Raw genomic sequence first — 18,632 nt, 5'->3', positions numbered from 1 at the left:
ACTCATAAAGCCTAAAGAAATATTTGACTACATTAAAATATAAAATATAAAAAGATCACCATAAAGATTTTTTAAAATGGAAATACTAGGAAATAACTAGTAATATATTAGGAGTCACTATATTAAGAAAGTTAATATCAAAGAGAAAAAGAAAAGTAGGGAATATGGAAGGAAGGAAGGAGAATCAGAAAACATTATAAAACAACATTTATTAATATATCTTGTACCAAATTATATGTATTTCTGTGTTTCTGCATTATCATTTGTTTCTGATATAAACTTCATGACAGTTTCCCTTCCCAGTGATAATGAAGAAACCAGCATCAGTTTTACCCTTTCACCTAAACAACTAAAGAGTACAGTAAAACCTAGGTTCATAAGCATAATACAAAATAATAATAAAACAAAGCATAAAGAAAAATAAACAAATTAACCTGCACTTACTTTTGAAAACTTTCCTGGCTGGTTTGAGGGAGTCAAGAAAGGAGGCTTATTGTGTAGGACAACTTTTACTACCACTATCAGAATCACTTCTATCTATTGGTTCAATGGAATCATATTTTTTGTGAAACTTTTCAAAGGAACCTATCCAATGCCACTTGGTTTTGCCTCCTTTTGAGGATTTTATAGAAATGTGATTTTTTTGTGTGTGTCATTAAACAGATTCATTGCTTGCACTGCTACAGCCTATTTGGGTGGTGCTTTTCTATAAAATTTTGCACTATACCCTGCATTTTACACATTTCCCTAATCTCATTTGAAATGAGAGATTCCTCTGCCTGCTTCTCTTCCTCCTCTGCAAAAGAGATCTCCTACATAACCTCCTGCTGTTTGGAGACTATCACGCGCTATCAGAGAGAGAGAGGGAGAGAGGGAGAGAGGGAAAGAGGGAGAGAGGGAGAGAGGGGGAGAGAGGGGGAGAGAGAGGGAGGGAGGGGAAGGAGAGGAAGGAGGAGGGTGGCAGAGAGAATCACTGGCTCAGTTGTGATCATGTGACATTCTGCATCACATACTACTCCCATTGCAAAATATGGTTCATTTATCAAGTTAAAATTGGTTAGAAATGTCTGCTCATCTTTCAGAACACTCACAGAACAAGTTACTTGTAATCCAAGGTTTTACTGTATAGAAAAAATTTATAGAACTATAGTTTTTAGACATTGCATATCAGGTGAGCAATGACAGTAACTACTGAAAGAGATTTTTTTTAAATATGTAGTGAATATTATTGCCCCACCTTACTGCCTAGAGAGTTTCTAGGCCAAAGCATGGGGATGGGAACTCAGGAATCTACCAAGTTCTCTTGAGTTGAGGCAACAGAATTAAGACTGAGGAGGCCAAGAACAATTAGAGTTCACGAGGCAGAATAGTAAACAAGAAACAGTAACACAAAAAAAGAACTCTAGCGATCTAAGAAAGGCTCTTTAGCTAAGTACTGATCAGAGAACAGGTTCGATAAAACTATAAACTGAAGAAAAAAACAAGCCAAGAAGGAAATAAGATCTTTCCTGAAGAATAAACCAATATTAAAACAGATTCCTTTTAAAATAATAAATTAAAAAATGAACCAAGAAAAAAGAAATGTTCAGACAAAGCCAGAAATTTTTCTATCATTTTGAATGGAAACTCTCAAAATTCACAGGACATCATGCAAAGCACTCAAAGAATCACTGTTGTCATACTGAAAAAAATTCATCTCTTGGATAAAGGCTGCTTTTGTCCTGCTTATAATGCTTTAAAAAAAGGCCACAAAAGAAAAAAAATCAGACTATTCCATATAACTGAACTACATTCAGAGCAAAGATTAAGAATAATTATAAAATCACAAAAAACTCTAGACCCCAAAAAGGTAAACTTAAAAGGTATCACAATCAAACATGCAGGTAAGCAAAAAGAAAAAACTCATGAGAAGTCAATTAATAAAGATAAAATCAGAAATAGAATAGAAAGCATAATATATTAAGACGTTTATAATCCTATTTTGTATATGTTGAAAAAGGTAAATACTGAGCACATTTAAGTAGATATGTGAAAGATTTCTTTCATATGAATATGAAAGATAATATGAAATGATAATATGATATATTATTATATGAAAGATATTATCTATCTCAAATAGAACATTTAAAGATTTTTAAAAATTCATGAAAGATTAGCAAACTTGGACACATCAATGGAAACATCCAAATTATAATGAAAAAAAAAAGACTGGGAGGAGGCAAAATAGTAAATTATTGAGCTGTGGATCAATGTCAAATGGCCTGTTATAGTTGGAATTGAAGAAATGGGGTAGAAGAAAATATGTCAATACTGCTCAAAATTTATTTACAAAAATGAAAGTAAAATAAAGGCATTTATTCATCACAAAAAGACCTGCACTAAAAAGAATGCTAAAGAAAGACTTTTAACTAGAAGGAAATGATATTGGATGGTATCTGGTTATACAAACATAAATCTAGGTACACAAAGAAAAAAACACTAGAAATGATAAACATATGGATAAATATAAAATATGTTAAAATTTATATTTAAAAGGTAATGACATAAGTAAAAATAATAATGCATTTATGGCTTAATGATGTCAACAACACACAAAGCCCAGTAAGAGCAGAAATGAAAACATACTTTGGTACAGTTCTTATACTATAAAGTAGTATAAAATTAATTGAAGATGAACTGTGGAAAGTTAAAGATGTGTATTATAAAGTATAAACCAGAAGGCAATTGCTACTTAAAAATAAAACTATAGTTAATAACCTAAGAAATGAAAAAAAGAATCATAAAAAATGCAACACAAAATGAGAGAAAAGAGGGGGTAAAATAAGAACTAGTAAGATAACTAGAAAACAAACTGCAAGATGGTAGATTTAAACCCAACCACATCAATACCATACTAAATATATAGTATTTACATCCCAATTAAAATATTACTGTCAATATCAGATTTAGAAAACAGCAAGGCTAAGCTATATGATGCCTATAGAAACTCCTTTTAAATATACACAAATAAGTTTAAAGCAAAAACTTAGGAAATCATATTCCATGTAAAACACTAATCAAAACATATATAGAAAGATAATAATATCAAACAAGTTACACTGGAGAACACAGTATATTACCAAGATTTAAGATGGTCACTTCACAAATAATAGGCAATTCATCGTAAGGACATAAAAAGCATAGACATCTATGTACCTAATAAGAAAGCTTAAAAATACATGATGCAAAAATAATAGAAAGTTTGACCTGAGCCCCACCAGGGCAATGTAGTGACTTTGTGAGACCCTGTCTCAAAATAAATTTTTTTCCCCATTAAGTTTATTGGTACATTTTAGGTATAAAATACAGTTACATTCATCATTGGGATTTTGTACCTTTACATGAGTATCTTCATTCTTATTTTTTTCCACTTCCCCTGCCCTCCCTTCACCCCCTCCACCCTTTCCTATTTGCAAAGACCTTGTTTCCATTTTTTTCCTTTTCTCATATTTTTTCTTTTCCCTTCTTTCCTTTCCCCTACCCCTCCCACTTCCCCTGTTCCTTTAGACCTTTTTTCCTATTACACAATATCAATTATACATTTTTAAAATTATAATATCAAGATCTAGGAGACATTACCACAGATTTTACAGAATTTAAAAGGATATAGAAAGCATATTACAAAAATCTGTTTTGAAATAAATTTGACAACTTTTAAGAAGCACCTTGGAAGACAAATTAATGAAACTAACTCTGGGGGAAATATAAAATTTGAATAGCACCTATTAAAGAAAGTATATTTCTAGCTTGAAAACCTACCTATATGACAACAGCAGGCTCATAAACATTTTAACTAATAAATTTTATCAAACGTTTAAAGCAGGGAAAAAAAAGGAACACTTCTCCCCTCATTTTAGGAAATCAACATTGTGCTAATCCAAAAACTGGACAGACAATAGAAGAAAAAAGTATGAAAATAGATAGAAATTTGTTTAACAAAACAAACTATTAAAAAGTCAGATCTGGCAGTATGTAGAAAATGGTTTTATTATAGGGATGGCAGTGTTGGTTCAGCATTGGAAGATCCACCACCAGAAGTCATCATTTTAACAGAGGAAAGGAAAAAGCCATATGATCCTGTAACTAGTTGGGGAAAAAGTATTGGACTAAATTCTACAGCTGTTCATGGTAAAATCTATCAGGAGACTAGAAGTAGAACAGAATCTTCTCAACACATCAAAGACAGATACTCCATACTTCCAGCAAAAACACCTCATATGAATGGAGAAGATACAATGCTTTCTCTCTAAGGTGGGGAACAAGGGCAGATATGCCTACTCTTCATCTGTCCATTAAAATTTGAAACACAGACATAAACCAAAATAGTCTGGCAATAAAATGACACAATTAGGATAGGATTGGCAAGGTAGAAGTAAAATCTTTATATGTAGATGAAATGATCATCTACAGAGAAAATATCTCTAAGAGGTCCTAGAACTTGTATTTGAATTTAGCAGGATTAGAAAACACAAGGTATATATATAAAAATTCAGATCTATGTATACTTGCTATAAATGAAGAATTGGATATTGAGATTTAAAAGTTATGTAGGAGTACAAAGGACCTAGAAAAGGAAAAAGGAAAAAAACCCAGTGTTGGAAGGCATTTAGTACCTAATTTTAAGACTTCCTCTAAAGCTACAGTAATCAAGGCAGTGTTGGTGTAAGGAAAGAGATATAGATCACTGGAATAAAACAGAGAATCTAGAAATAGAACCACACATATATGGTCCAATGAGTTTTGAAAGATTATTTAACATTAACATTTCATACAACATAAACTCAATTCAAGAGCAGAGGAAAAGATAGTGTTTTCAGCAAGTGGCACTAGAACACCTGGTATCCATATATAAAAAATTAACCTCAACCCTTTATTTCCATACATAAAAATAACTTGAAAGGATCTATGAACTTAAATATGAAGGACTAAAACTATAAAACTTTAAGAAGAAATTATAAGGGAAAATATTTATGAATTTAGGGTACGTGAGAATCTCCTAGGGTACAAAAAACATGATGTATAAAAGAAAAAAATTGATAAATGAGAGTCCATCAAAATTTAGAACTTTAAATGACATTGTTAAGAAAATGAAAAGTAGTCCTTAAACAGACCATATTTATAATGCATATAACCTATGACCAGAATATATAAAGAACTCTTACAGCTCATTAACAGACAACCCAATTAAAAAGTAGACACAAGAAGATGATAAACAGCCAGTACAGCACAAGGAAAGGTGTGCAACACTAGAATCGGACAAATACTAATCAGAACAATTAGAAGATTGGGTTATACACTCATTAGGGAGATGAAGTTAAAAGTTTTAAAAGAACAAATGTCACCTTAGGTGTGAACCAGTTAGAACTTTCTAATACTGCTAATGTGAATGTAAAATGATAAAACTATTTTGGAAAACAATATAGAAATTTCTTGTATTATTGTTAAGAACCAACTGTTCTGTTCTTAAGTTTTTACTTGAGAGGAATGAAAACACATGTTCACAATAGATTTGTACATACAAGTTGAGTATCCCTTATTTGACATTCTTGGGACCAGACTGTTTCAGATTTTCATTTGAAATCCACTTGATCTGCAAAGAGGATAGCTAATCCTGCTTTTGTGGGGGTTTCCTGTCACATGGAGTATTGTTTTCCACCCTTTAACTTTCAGACTATGAGTTTCTTTTTGGATTAAATGTGTTTCTTATATGCAGCATATTGTTGGGTCTTGTTTCTTGACCCATTCTGTCAGTCTATTTCTTTTGATTGGTGAGTTGAGACCATTAACATTGATGATTATAACTGATACATATTGACTTATCATTGTTATGACTTTTTCTGTTTGTTGGATTCACCACTTTGTGTTTAATTTCTTGTCACGCCCAATGGATTCATCCTGCTGGGCTTCCTGGGGTTCTGATCTTCATCTTTTCCTAGGATACTGTGTAAAATTTTTTGGAGTGCTGGTTTGGTATTCATGAAGTTCCTAAGGTACTCTTTGTCATGAAAGTATCTTATTTCTCCATCAATTTTGAAAGAGTTTTGCAGGGTACATCAATCTGGGTTGGAGGCTGTTTTCTTTTAGGGCTTGCAATACATCACTCCAAGCTCTTCTTGCCTTGAGGGTTTGCACTGAGAAGTCTGCTGTGATTCTGATGAGCTTTCCTTTGTATGTGATTTGTTTCTTTTCTCTCACTGCTTGTAGAATTTTGTTCTTCTATTGGGTTTCTGGAATCTTAACAATTATATGCCTAAGTGTAGATTTTTTTTTTTTGATCAAAGCTAGTTGGAGTCCTATATGCCTTGCTTATCTGTATGTCAAGTTCTTTTCCCCTCCTTGGGAAGTTTTCTGCCATCACTTCTGTGAAGTTTCTTTATGTCACCTGTACTCTCTTCGATGTTTCTTCATTGAGTCCAATCAGTCTTATGTTATTCTTTTTTGCATTGTCTAGCAGCTGCTGGATTGATTTCTCATGTTCCCTTATAATTTTGAAACAATTTTTCTTTTCCTGGTCACTACTTGCAATCTTATCTTCTATATGTGAAATTCTGTCTTCACATTGGCTCATTCTGCTGTGTAGACTTTCAATGGAGTTTTTCATCTCCTGGAAATCTGTTTGCATCTGTTTTATGGATTCCATTTGTTTCCTATATTGGAATTCCATCATGTTCCTTAGCTCCTCTCTAGATTTCTTAATCATGTTTTGCACTATGAACACCATCTCTGCTGTTATCTGAGAAATTATTTCTGATTTGATTTTTTCCAGATCCTCTTTTATTGCCAGTTCAGGGAGTCCAGGTGGTTGAGTATCAGATTGTTCCATCTTGTTTCCCTTTGGAGTTGCTGTAGGTGATCTGGAAGTCTGGTTTTGAGACTTGTTTATGTGTCTTCTCATTTCAACAGTGGGGGAGGGTGCTGCTGGTGCCTGCATGACTTACCTCCTGTGTGCTGGTGGTGGTGGTACGGCAGCCCGGAGGCCTCCTCTTATGCACTGGGAGTGGCTCACCTCCTGTGTGCTGGCAGGTGTGGTACGGTGGCCCAAAGGCCTCCTCTTGTGTGCTGGGAGCCGCTCACCTCCTTTGTACTCAAGAAAATTTTGAAAAGCTTTAGGAATGTAGCTCAGTGAGAACCCTCTGGGTTCAGAACCCAGTACTGAAAAATAAAAATAGTGGAATTTTCTATACCTCTCATAACTGATAGAAGACAGAAAACAGTAATAATGAAGACTCATATAACACACTATCAGTCAACTTGATCTAATTAACATTTATAGAACATACAACTCAAAAATAACAAAATACATATTCTCCTGAAGTATTATAGGAACAATTACTAAGAAAGGAATACTTAGGGGTATAAGAAAAAGCTTCAAAACATTTAAAAGTACTGTAAATCTAAAAAGTGTGTTCTCTGATTGTCAGAGATATCAATGTTAGAAATTGGTAACAACCAGAAAATTCTTCTAATGTTTTACATTAAGTTACAACTACTAAATAAGGACTAGTAAAAAAATAAACAATAAGAGTACTTAGGATACACTTTTAATAGAATAATGAAAATATATCAAAAGTACGGGCTGCAGCTAATACAGCACAACAAGGTAAATCTGAGCGTATACTCATTTAAAATCCTTTCTTCAAAAAAAACTCCAGTCCTAGAAGAAAATTAGTGGTGAAATTTATAAAGCATTTATATTTTAAAAATTATCAATTTTACCAAATTCTTGGGGAAAATTGAGCAGAATGAATACTTTCAGACTTGTTCTATGAAGACAGTACTTCTTGGTACTAAAACAAAGGCATCACAAATAAATAAGTGAATTAGATAAGGTTGCAAAATGCAAGATAGAAACTTTAAAATATATTATTTTTTCTACTAGAAAGAATAGTTATATTTTTTAAACTGCACTTATAATAGCAGTGAAATTACTTTTGAATAAGTTTAATAAAAGATATTTTATGATCTTTTTATTAAAAGCAATAAAATATTATAAAGATACATTAAAAAGAACCCAAATAGACGTATGTGCCATATTCATAAATGATTTGGCATTAATATGGCAATCTTCCGTGAATGGATCTAGATTCATTAAACTTAAAATAAAATCCTAATAGCCCTACTTTCAACAAAGTTAGCAGCTGAAAAATTGTTCCATTAAATCAAAATGTGGAGATGCATAAGCTATCCCCAAGGAGGAAATTTTTATTCTGAACAATTGCTTTCATCTGCACAGATTGATGCTTCTTTTTAGATATAGAGAAAGAAGCCAATGTAATGAGAATTCTGAATACAATTTTTAAGTTCTGATCATTAAGAACTTTTAAACCTCACTCTATCTTCCTATTTTCTATGTGCCCAAATCAGAACAAACTAATAAAAAACCTGGCTTATTTGTTGTTTGGTCCCATCAGTAAATTCAAATCATGTAAGAGCTTGCTTTGGCAGAGGAACTCTTACAATAGTCCCACCTACAACCACAGTAAAACTTATACCCATCTCTTTTCGTTCTCTGAAGCCATCTTGGACCTGCTTGAAAGATTTGTCTTATTCTCTAAAATTTGTAAGAAATAAATATTTTCATGTCCTGCGTGATATATGAGATGTCATCAGTTTCAATGTCAGAATTGAAGTTTGGATGAGACAGGTGACCATATAATCAATTTAACCTTACATAAAGTAAATCCACTCTGCTGCTGAGTGACAATCTCCCTATTAGCTGACAAAAATGTGAACTGTCCACAAACTGTAGGAAATATTAAGTATTTTCAACATTAGGCCTACAAATTACTTTTCTGGAGTTATGAAATTCAGTCTCTGTTAGGGCTTTTATCAAGATTCCCCCCCCCCCCCCCCCGCCGCCCACACAAGCCTTAAGCACTCATGGGTGGAGCATTTCAGAGGTGACTGGGATTAAGTTGTGCAATGCTAGGGTTAAGGGTGTGTGATTACTAAATTAGTCCACTGATTGGCTAAGTATAGTTTTCAGTGTGGATAATGGGAAAGCCCAGTCTGGGTGTGGGAGCCACCACTCAAAAAGCAGGTAGCCTGGAAGGAATAAAAAGGAGAGGCTTCTGTCTTGCTGCTTGCTGCCTTCTACCTGCCATGAATTGTTTCTCCTCTGTGATGCCCCCCTGAAATGCCACCCTTCCTTAGAGCCAGCTTACTATGGACTGAAACCTCTACAAACTGTGATCTACAACAAACCTCTCTTCCTTTCTTTAACTTTGGGTGTCAAGTATTTTATCTCAGCAATGAGAAAAGTAACTAAATTAGTCTCCCACTTGAGTAATGTATAGCTACAAGGAAGAGCCTGACTACTCAAAAATCTTGTCCAAAAAAGTGTGCACATTACCTTAAAAAGGGGTAATGGGGAAATATAAGAGGTATGCTGTATAACAGTATCATTTAGTAAAAATTTAAGAGCAAAACAATTATTATTTTGCCTTTGCCCACACCACTAGCCTTCATTTGCTACCTAAATAGAAAGTGGCATTTTATAGGTGCTCATTTTTATGTAATATCCAAAACTAAATTTCCTAGTGTTATTTTAGCATTCACTGAAAGACTTGCCTAGAATCAAGTTTTAGAAACACAGAAATGGCATGAAAAAAATATTCTTTTTAATGAGAAAATATTTCAAGATCTTATGTCTTAAAGCAATAATTTGTTATTCATTTTAATTATTTTCACAATCTGCTTTATATATTTCAATGATAACTTTTAATTCACATATGTTAACAAATTTTCATGAGATTCAAAGTGCAGAACTTTACATAAACATCTACAATTTATCTCCAACTATTAAAGTTTTAGTTACATTGGGCCGAGGATTTAGCTCAGTGGTTCCACCGCCTGCCTCACAAGCTAAGGACCCAAGTTCAATCCCCAGTACCAAAAAAAAAAAAATTTTAGTTACATGAAAGTATAATAATTAATGTTCAAGTTAGAATGACAAGTATAAAGTACTTGGCAATATATTGTATTAGAATGAGAATGTCCCCCAAAGCCCTCATGCACTCATATGTGAGGGAGTGGGAGTCAATATAGCTGACTTGCTATTGGGAGCTGGGTCTCTAGGGTGTGACCTGGAAAGGTATATCTCCCTGCTTCCTGATGTGAACAACTTTCAACCCAGTCCCTTCCACTTCTACCTGGAGCTGGCCAACTATAGACTGAAACTTCTGAAATTTTTTCTTCCTTTAAAGATAAAAATGCCAAGGATTTTGACCCAGCAACAAAGAAAGTGAGTAAATTTAACACCAAGTGGGTAAATATTCTTCAAAAAATCACATGAATTCATTATCTAGTGGTTAATAAGGTCACCAGTAACCTTCTAGTAGCTAAATTAACATCACTTTTCAATCTTTCTTGGACTCAAACTACTATTGCAGTATTTCACTTTATGATCAAACCTTTCTTGAGTACCATTCTTCCCCGCGTTTTTATAACAACTATACTCTCCCATCTCTACTTGTCTCTGCTTCTTTTAGGTTTTCCTAGGTTCATTCCTAGACATACTTCTTTTTATACCTTATTCACTCTTCCAGGGTCATTTTAGGCTTCAATTACCATTATATGTTGATAATTACCCAATTTTTATCTATAGCATAAAATTATCTTCCATGTTTCAGAAAATATATTGAATTGCCTTGTAAATCACTGCATTTGCATTTACCACAAAAATCTTACAAGTAGCATGTATCAAACTAAAGTGACAATCCCCACCAAATCCTGTTTGCTTTCTCTGTGTCCTGTCTCAGTGAGAGGCAGTATCATCCACCAAGATGGTCAGGCTTGACTGTTATCTTTGATTCTACTTAAATACTAACATGTCATATTAGTCAATTCTCCTCAAATATTACTTGAATGCATCTCTTTTTGTCCATTTTTATGCTACTATCATTTCACACTGCAACCTAGTCTTCATTGGTTTCCTTGTGTGGATGGTTAATTTTAGGTATCAATTTAGATAAGTCATCGTATCTAGATTTTCCTCAAACATCAGTCTACCTATTGTTAGGACAGCACGTTTTAGATGTGATTAGTATCTAAATCATTAAACTAGGAGTACAGTAGGTTACTTCTATAATGTGGATCAGCCTCATATAATCCACTGAAAGCCTTAGAGAAAAGATTTAAGGTCCTGGACAATGCAGAAATTCTGGCTTCAGATTGCTTTTCTTGGGTCAACTCTTTTATACCGTGATTTCTGGATTTTCCAGCCCCTACAATCATGTGAATAAACTGAGGCATGGTGGCACACACATGTAATCCCAAGACTCTGGGAGACTGAGGCAGAAGAGTTACAATTTCTAGCCAAGCCTAGGCAACCTAGCAACTTAGTGAGACCCTATATCTGGGATGTAGTTCAGTATGAAGGCCCTAGGTTCAATTCTCAGTACCACCAATAAAAATCTAGATAGTTGATTAATAGATAAATAGGGTTTCCAGTTGGCTGGGGCACCACAGAAAGTGTGTAGAGAGTTTAGAAGGATAGTGAGTATAGTAGGTCCTCAGTATAGTCGCCAGTAAGCCCTCAGTATTTTCCTTAATCAGGCTCCACTGTGGGCAGCACTGCTTGTCTGGAGCCTGAGAGGTTTATGAAAATGTGGTAGGTGAAGTAAGGTCAGGGGGCCTGGCAGAGGGAAATTAGGCATGAAGGCTAGGCTGAAAGGAAGGAGGCCTCTGTTGCTGTAATAGATGGATAATCAATACATATACATGCATACATATACATCCTATTGCTTGTGTTTCTCTGGAAAGCCCTGATTAATATATCTTTTTTCCAATCTATTCTCCACAATGCATCCTGAGTCAATTTTCTACATGAAATTCTTACAATGTTATTCCTGTTTATAAGTTCACTTCCATGAGAATATCCAAATTCCTTATGTGGTCTTAGTCACATAGTTTATGGAGTCTTTAATGAGCTGGTCGCTGCTTATCATTCAGACTTTCAGCTCCCTAAATTCTTCTGACATACAAATAGAGATGTCACTTTAAGAGCACCAGTATAATCAACCTTGGGTTTGCAATGTGGCTTTTGAAGCTTGCCTGGAACCATTTTTTCCATTTTTTCATTGAGTGACATAGTATCACTTTAATAAATGTTTTCTAATTAATCAGTCAGTTCAGTTATGAAAAACTAAGAACCACAGCTAATATATAAATATATCAATACCCTCATTTTACCAATAGATTTGACCACTTAAAAATCAAGTGAATCATAAGAGATGATGCTGATTCCTAGAAACTTAACTAAATAATATTTCAATCACATTTGTGATGTCAGATGTGGCACCTTTGCTAGAATATGTCAACACAGTCTCTATCATGAGGTTCACAATTACTGCTCTGTTGAAAACATCCCATTCCTAAGGAGTAGTTGCCACCTAAGTTCCTGAACAAGACCTTGCTGTCTGCATACAGAACTATTTACTATTCAAAAAGTAACCAGACATGATACTAGGACTTATCAAACACTGAGTAGATGACCATGGGACATCAAGTGACTTTATATATTTTGACCTACCAAAAAATAAAGACTTGGTACAATACCAAAAACATGATGGAAATGGAACGTTGAGAATAAAGCCCAAGGATATACATTTCATTTCATTTTCTTCTAATCTAACCATTTTACTCCCAAAGCTCACAACTGTAAGCAGGTGGTGCTTCCTTGAGGCCACACCAAAAGGAGGAATAAAATGAGCCTTGTAAATGGATATGTCAGTTCTATAAAGTAGTACAGAGTATAAATGAAGTGCTGCAACACACACACACACAAAGCCCTAATAAAACAATAATGAAAGGAATTCCAACTAGTAAGGAAGGCTTCAAGCAGTACACTTAGTCATAAACTGGGAATGGCCAGAAAAGTAGGCTGAAGAAGGATAAATACAGACTGTTTCAAAGTAACAAATGGCCTGACTGGTTGCTCAGGAGCCTATAAAAAGATAAGGTGGAAAATGAAAGACAAAGAGATCTTGGAGGGAAAAGCATGTGGGTGAACTTATGAAAGTGCATATAAGATATATGGATTTTTCTCAGGCCAATACTTTCTGTAGTGCATCTACCAGTGAAGAGACACTGAAAATACAGAGGTAGAATGATTATTTTATGGTAAATCATTCTCTGTCCTCAGCCACTCCTCTGCTTTCATAATGGGAAATAGAACAACTGGGTGGCAAAAAAGGAGGCTATGCACTAACCCAATATTGTGGGGTCCCTGTCATTACAGCTGATCTAAAGCTTATCTTTGCTGAATGTCCGAGTTGTCCGATGCACAGACCAATGCTAAGCCATCAATACTGTATCATCTCTCAATAAGACCATAAAATTAGTAGAAATTTAATTATATAAAAAACCATAGGAAACCCATTCCATCCTAGGGAAGAGAACAGATTTTATTTACTAGGATTGTTACTTAATTCCGAGTATGGGTTTTCCTTGGTATTAGACAAATAGTGATTTATCATCATGATATAACATATAAAGTTGCCTTCAATCAGAAGTCTCAGTTGACAATGAAAGATGTGCAACCAATGGCACATAATGACAATTCACTAGTCCTACTGCATATGTCACATTTATAAAAACTAGCTGTCAATGCAAAAAAACAACTCTACACACTATTGGAGGTAATATAAATTAATACAATCACTATAGAAATCAATATGCATATTGCTCAAAACTGTTATACAGATTCAATGCAATCCCAATCAAAATACCACCAGCCTACTTTATAGATCTAGAGAAAACAATCCTAAATTTCATATGGAGCCAGAAGAGACTCAGAATAGCAAAAGTAATTTTGGGCAATAAGAGCAAAGAAGGCTGCACAGCAATACCACCTCCAAGCTACACTACAAAGCAATAGTGATAAAAATGGCACAGTACTGGAACAACAACAGACACACAGACCAATGGGACAGAACAAAGGATATAGAAACCTCCACAGACATTCAACTATTTGATTTTTGACAAAGGGGCCAAAAGCATATGTTGTAGCCAAAATAGTCTATTCAACAAATGTTATTGGAAAAACTGGGTCTCTGTTTGCAGAAGAATGAAAGTAGAGCCTTATCTCTAAGATGATGAGACTTATCTTCTAAGAATGAAACTAGAGCCTTATCTATCATAGAACAGAAGGGGAAGGGGTTAATAAAAAGAAGCTGTAATATGTACATGTAACCACCCCCCAAGATGACTGTAAAATCCACGAATTGTAAACATGTACTAATAAAAAAAAATGATAGAAGTTACTGAAATTAGAAATTTCTACTCACTTTGTATTTTTCAAATAGGAAGAAATAAATTTTTTGGTCCCATGTGTATATTAAAATGCTAAGGATAATATTTAAAGGAAATAAAATGTATGACTCCCAAGCCTGTAGAAGGAAAAATGAACCTAAAACTCAGTTCAAATGAAGTTAGAAGGGGAGAAAAACATAAGTAGTCTATTAGCTCAAAAATAAAATGATAGGAAGGATTCTTATGTATGAGTAATAATGGTCAATGTAATGAAATTATCAATTATTGATAAATGTCAATTTATAATTTTAAAAAATCAGCTACATGCTATTTACTCTACACATATTTAAAATATGAGGATATAGACAGGCTCGAAATAAGCCAAATAAGTTATACCAAAGAGCCATAAATCAAAAGAAAGCACCACAGCTACACTAGCATCAGAAAAAAAACACTAAGGCAAAATGATTATAAAAGAATAAAGAAAACCTACAACCTTATTTAAAAATTAGAATAACTTATAAGGAAGATAAGTCATTACAAACTTGTAGGTGCCTAAAAATCCAGCCTCAAATATATAAAATGAAAGATAGTTTATGAAGTTCTGGTTGCTTCAGAATATGAATTAATGTACATATATCATTTACCTGGGCCACAGTTATGTTTGATTCCCCACAGAAACTTTTGTTTCAATAGCAGCTAATAACAACTCTGTAACAGCCTGTCTAAATGGATATTAAAATACAGAAAAAGTTTAAAAGTTATTCGCAACCAATGAAAACAACTGGCATGGGAGGAAAGGAAAAAAAAAAACACACCAGAGAAAACCCTCATCTGATCTGTTTCCAGCCTCTGCCTTCTTGCCCACAGCAAAGGCCATCTTATGTCCAGACTTACCCACACTTCTAAAAACAAGCCAGACTCAGATAGGAAGTAGTGAGCATCTCTAATCAGTAAATACCTGTTAGCTCAGCCCTGTTATTCTCATTACCAGTAAAATTTGGCATCTTCATGCTCCTTCTTGTTCTTACCAGTCTTCTTCCAAAGGCATTAATCTTGGCTGCTGATTAATGGTTTTTAATAACTAGCGGCTGGACTTCTGAGCAACTCCTGAACACTGGTGAGTATCCCCCACCTGCCAAGTGAGATGGCCCATTTTCTTCAGCTTCAGTATTGCCTGATCAGTGAAAGGTTACAGAAATACACCTTAAAAACACTTATTGGACAAAAAGAGCTGTCTCTGTCAGCATTGTAGTGGGTCAGATCCCCTGGCTTGTGCCCTGTTCCTGTGGGTGTAGACCTAGGGCCAATGCTTGCTAGGTACCTGAGTGCACCTGCCAATCCCCATGCTTGACAGCTGAGGCATTAGACTTCTACAGCAGTTCCAGACCATAGGTGGTGACTGCGATACATGTGTCACCCTGGCTTCCACCACATCTACTGTTTAACTTACCACTCACTGGAAAGTTATTCAAGTCCATTAAAGTCCTAACATTTACAAAACATCTATCCCATGCCAGCCTGACCTAGATGCCATGAGAGATCACAAGATGAATCTTTTTTACACCAAGGGCCTAGAATAGGAAACTCTGAATGCTGCAGATGTGCTTGCTTTTCACTTAAAACAGGCCTCATTCGGAGACAGTGTTGGCAGTCTACAAACTTCCATCTCCCATTGCACAGGTTTCTTGCCAGGTCTGTCACCTTTGATGCAGAAGAGACAGAAGTGCTCCCTCTGCTTATAGTTGAAGTTATTTGCATCCAAGATTCTTTGGATCTCCCTCAGCATATTCACAGAATTCATGGAACTAGTGGTTTTCATTCTCCAACTGAAGTGGAGGGCCCGAGGTTTTGCTTCTTTCTTTTCATACTCTTGTTTGGCAGATACATCATGAGACCTTATGATTCTTGAAGTTAATTTACTGAAAAGATCAGTGGAACCTTGACACTGAGTCTGGAACAGTGGTACATCTTCTTGGGAAAGGCTAGGTGATAAGAGGTGGGCCACTGTATGTTGCAGTTCCTACCTCCTGGGGCTGGTAGTACAAAGTGCTACCATTGGTACTGCCTCTTGCTAAGTGGATGCCAGCCTGGGTGGTTGCACTCTTAATAATGTGAGTTGAAGCAACTGGTGTTCTCCTATCAGAAATGGTGCTCCTGTCTTTCACATTATGAATCACCAAGCACCTGTCTATAGTAGGTTTCTCATCACGAAAGGGTTTCGTCCCATTGTTCCAACCAATGCTGTGCTGTCAGGTCACTATAGGGCATGGCAGACCTTTGCTAGCAACCAAAATATCTACTTTGTCAGGATTACTTGGGTCCCCAAGTATGGAACTGGTTATAACAATTTTCTTGCCCTTGACAGGTCTTCTTGCAGATTTAGAACTTCATTTCCTTGAGGTCACTATTTGCAGTGCTCCTCTGACTCTTCTTCAGATGGGAAACAGCTGAAGGAATAGCTGGTCCAGCATGGTCAGTGTGTGGTCTCTGAGTCTTGCTGCAAGACATGCTTCCCTGTACTTTGTGGCCAGGAGATGAGCCAGTGCTTTTACTAAGGTCACTACATGGTCATACCTTCACAAGTGAAAGGAGCCTGCTAGCACTGGAGTGATGAGAGTCCAGCACAGATTTTCTTCCCAGCAAAAAATGTAGGCAACTTTTCATCATATTTCCTTTCTAAAAGGGATTCATGAATTTCATTTTGTGAGAATCCCATGGAAATTTTCATATTTATTCACTTCTGGTCTTGAATGTTTAGTTTTGTTCAATGAATGGTCGAAGTTCATCTCCCTCATGCCCTTCATTTATCCACTTCAACATGATCTGACCTACAGTGCCACACTTCTGGTTTATGACAAGTAACTGTTTAAGAAACTTTTCACCATCTGTTGGTGGATAGAAAAGGATTCTATATCTCTCTGTGAACACTCTTTCTCTCACTTGCTTTAGATTTTGTCCATCAAAGGGGAGCGACCCACTAACTAGATTATATAAAACCATGCCGAGACTCCAGGCATCAATTTCCAGCCCCTGGTACTCCTTGCCCAAGAGGATCTCTGGGGCTGCATATGCAAGACAGCCACAGTATGTGTATAGTTTCCTGTAAATTCAGTACTAAAATTAAAATTTGCTATTTTAATGTTTATATCCTCAGCTAACAATCTATTATCAGTGTGGGCTATCCCTTTATTGTGGCAGTATTTTACTGCAGAGAGGATCTGTCGAAAATTAGCTCTTACTTCTTTTTCATCCATTTTTCCATTGGTAACCAAACATTTTACATCTTTTGCACATTCCATTATTAGAGTGGTTTTTTATTTTTGGTGACTTCAAACAACTGTACTATATTTGTATGATTTTTTAAATCTTCCTTATTTTTACTTCTTCCATGCAGCTTCTAGAGTCAATGGAGTCATCAAAGTTTTGTCAATTATTCTTACAGCAACTTCAGTGCCTGCAATTACATGTCTGGCTAATTTGTCTTTTGCATAGTTCCCCTTAAGGAGTGTTCACAGTCTCTATTTTCCTATTTGAATTTCTTCTTCCATGGAGGAAACCATTAATTTTCTATGTGCTCCAGAGGAGGTGTCATCTTGTAGCCTGACTCCACCTGAAGGGTGGAACATATTTGTCAGTTTCTTGATCATTATTTTAGATGTCTCCATGGTAGTCCTCTTTGGATATTTTAAGACAATAAAGATAAGTGTCTACATTTACTCTAAGTAACAAAACTGATAAGTATCTCTTGCTATCACTGGCAGGATTAGGATGGGGAAGGGTAAGGAAGTTGAAGGGAAGGGAGGAAAAGGGAGGGAAGGGAAGTGGAGAGAAGAGAATGAGAGGAAAAGACAGAGTTGAAAGTAGAAAGGGAAAAGTACATCCAAAAACCCATAAAAGCCTTCTATAGGAAAAGATGCTTGCCCAGTTTAAGTTATCCATCTAGGTAACTTGGATGTTGAAGGCAAATGAGCAGTCTCTTTACTTCTAGGATACTTATTCTAGAATCTACCATTGTCAAGTTCATCATAAATATACTGACAGCATAGAGAGATGGAGGGAGGGGATATGAGGGGGGAAGGGGAAGGGAGGGGAAGAAAAGAAGAATCAGATTGTTATATACATGTACCAACTCTCTATGATCAATGCAATCATTTTGTACTAACATGTACCAACTCTCTATGATCAATGTAATCATATTGTACTAACACATACCAATAAAAACAAAAAAATTTAAATGATGGTTATATAAAATTTCAGGATCAAAACTTTTGAGTTCAATTTACCCAAATTTCCTATTAAATTGCTACAAGAAATTTTAACACTGGAGGACACATGAG

The 18,632-nt window shown here is 35.3% G+C and overlaps 1 protein-coding gene, 1 non-coding gene and 1 pseudogene across 24 annotated transcripts in view; 1 reads left to right on the top strand and 2 right to left on the bottom strand.

Annotated features, from left to right (window-relative positions):
- Stxbp5l (syntaxin binding protein 5L) overlaps positions 1-18,632 on the bottom strand; it is a 588,968-nt gene that overhangs the window by 323,103 nt on the left and 247,233 nt on the right. The window lies entirely within an intron of this gene.
- On the bottom strand, positions 3,708-17,623 carry LOC147830475 (MAP/microtubule affinity-regulating kinase 3 pseudogene; annotated as a pseudogene). Its single transcript, XR_015452961.1, has one exon. The product of XR_015452961.1 is annotated as an MAP/microtubule affinity-regulating kinase 3 pseudogene (transcript).
- On the top strand, positions 11,541-11,680 carry LOC147830476 (small Cajal body-specific RNA 17). The gene has a single exon (XR_015439399.1).

The sequence above is a fragment of the Heterocephalus glaber genome, unplaced genomic scaffold (genome assembly GCF_053883595.1).
Source record: "Heterocephalus glaber isolate CG9 unplaced genomic scaffold, H.glaber_assembly_v1.0 deba00000122, whole genome shotgun sequence".
In the NCBI taxonomy this organism is placed as follows: domain Eukaryota; kingdom Metazoa; phylum Chordata; class Mammalia; order Rodentia; family Bathyergidae; genus Heterocephalus; species Heterocephalus glaber.
This window is presented reverse-complemented; position numbering and strand designations above follow the sequence as displayed.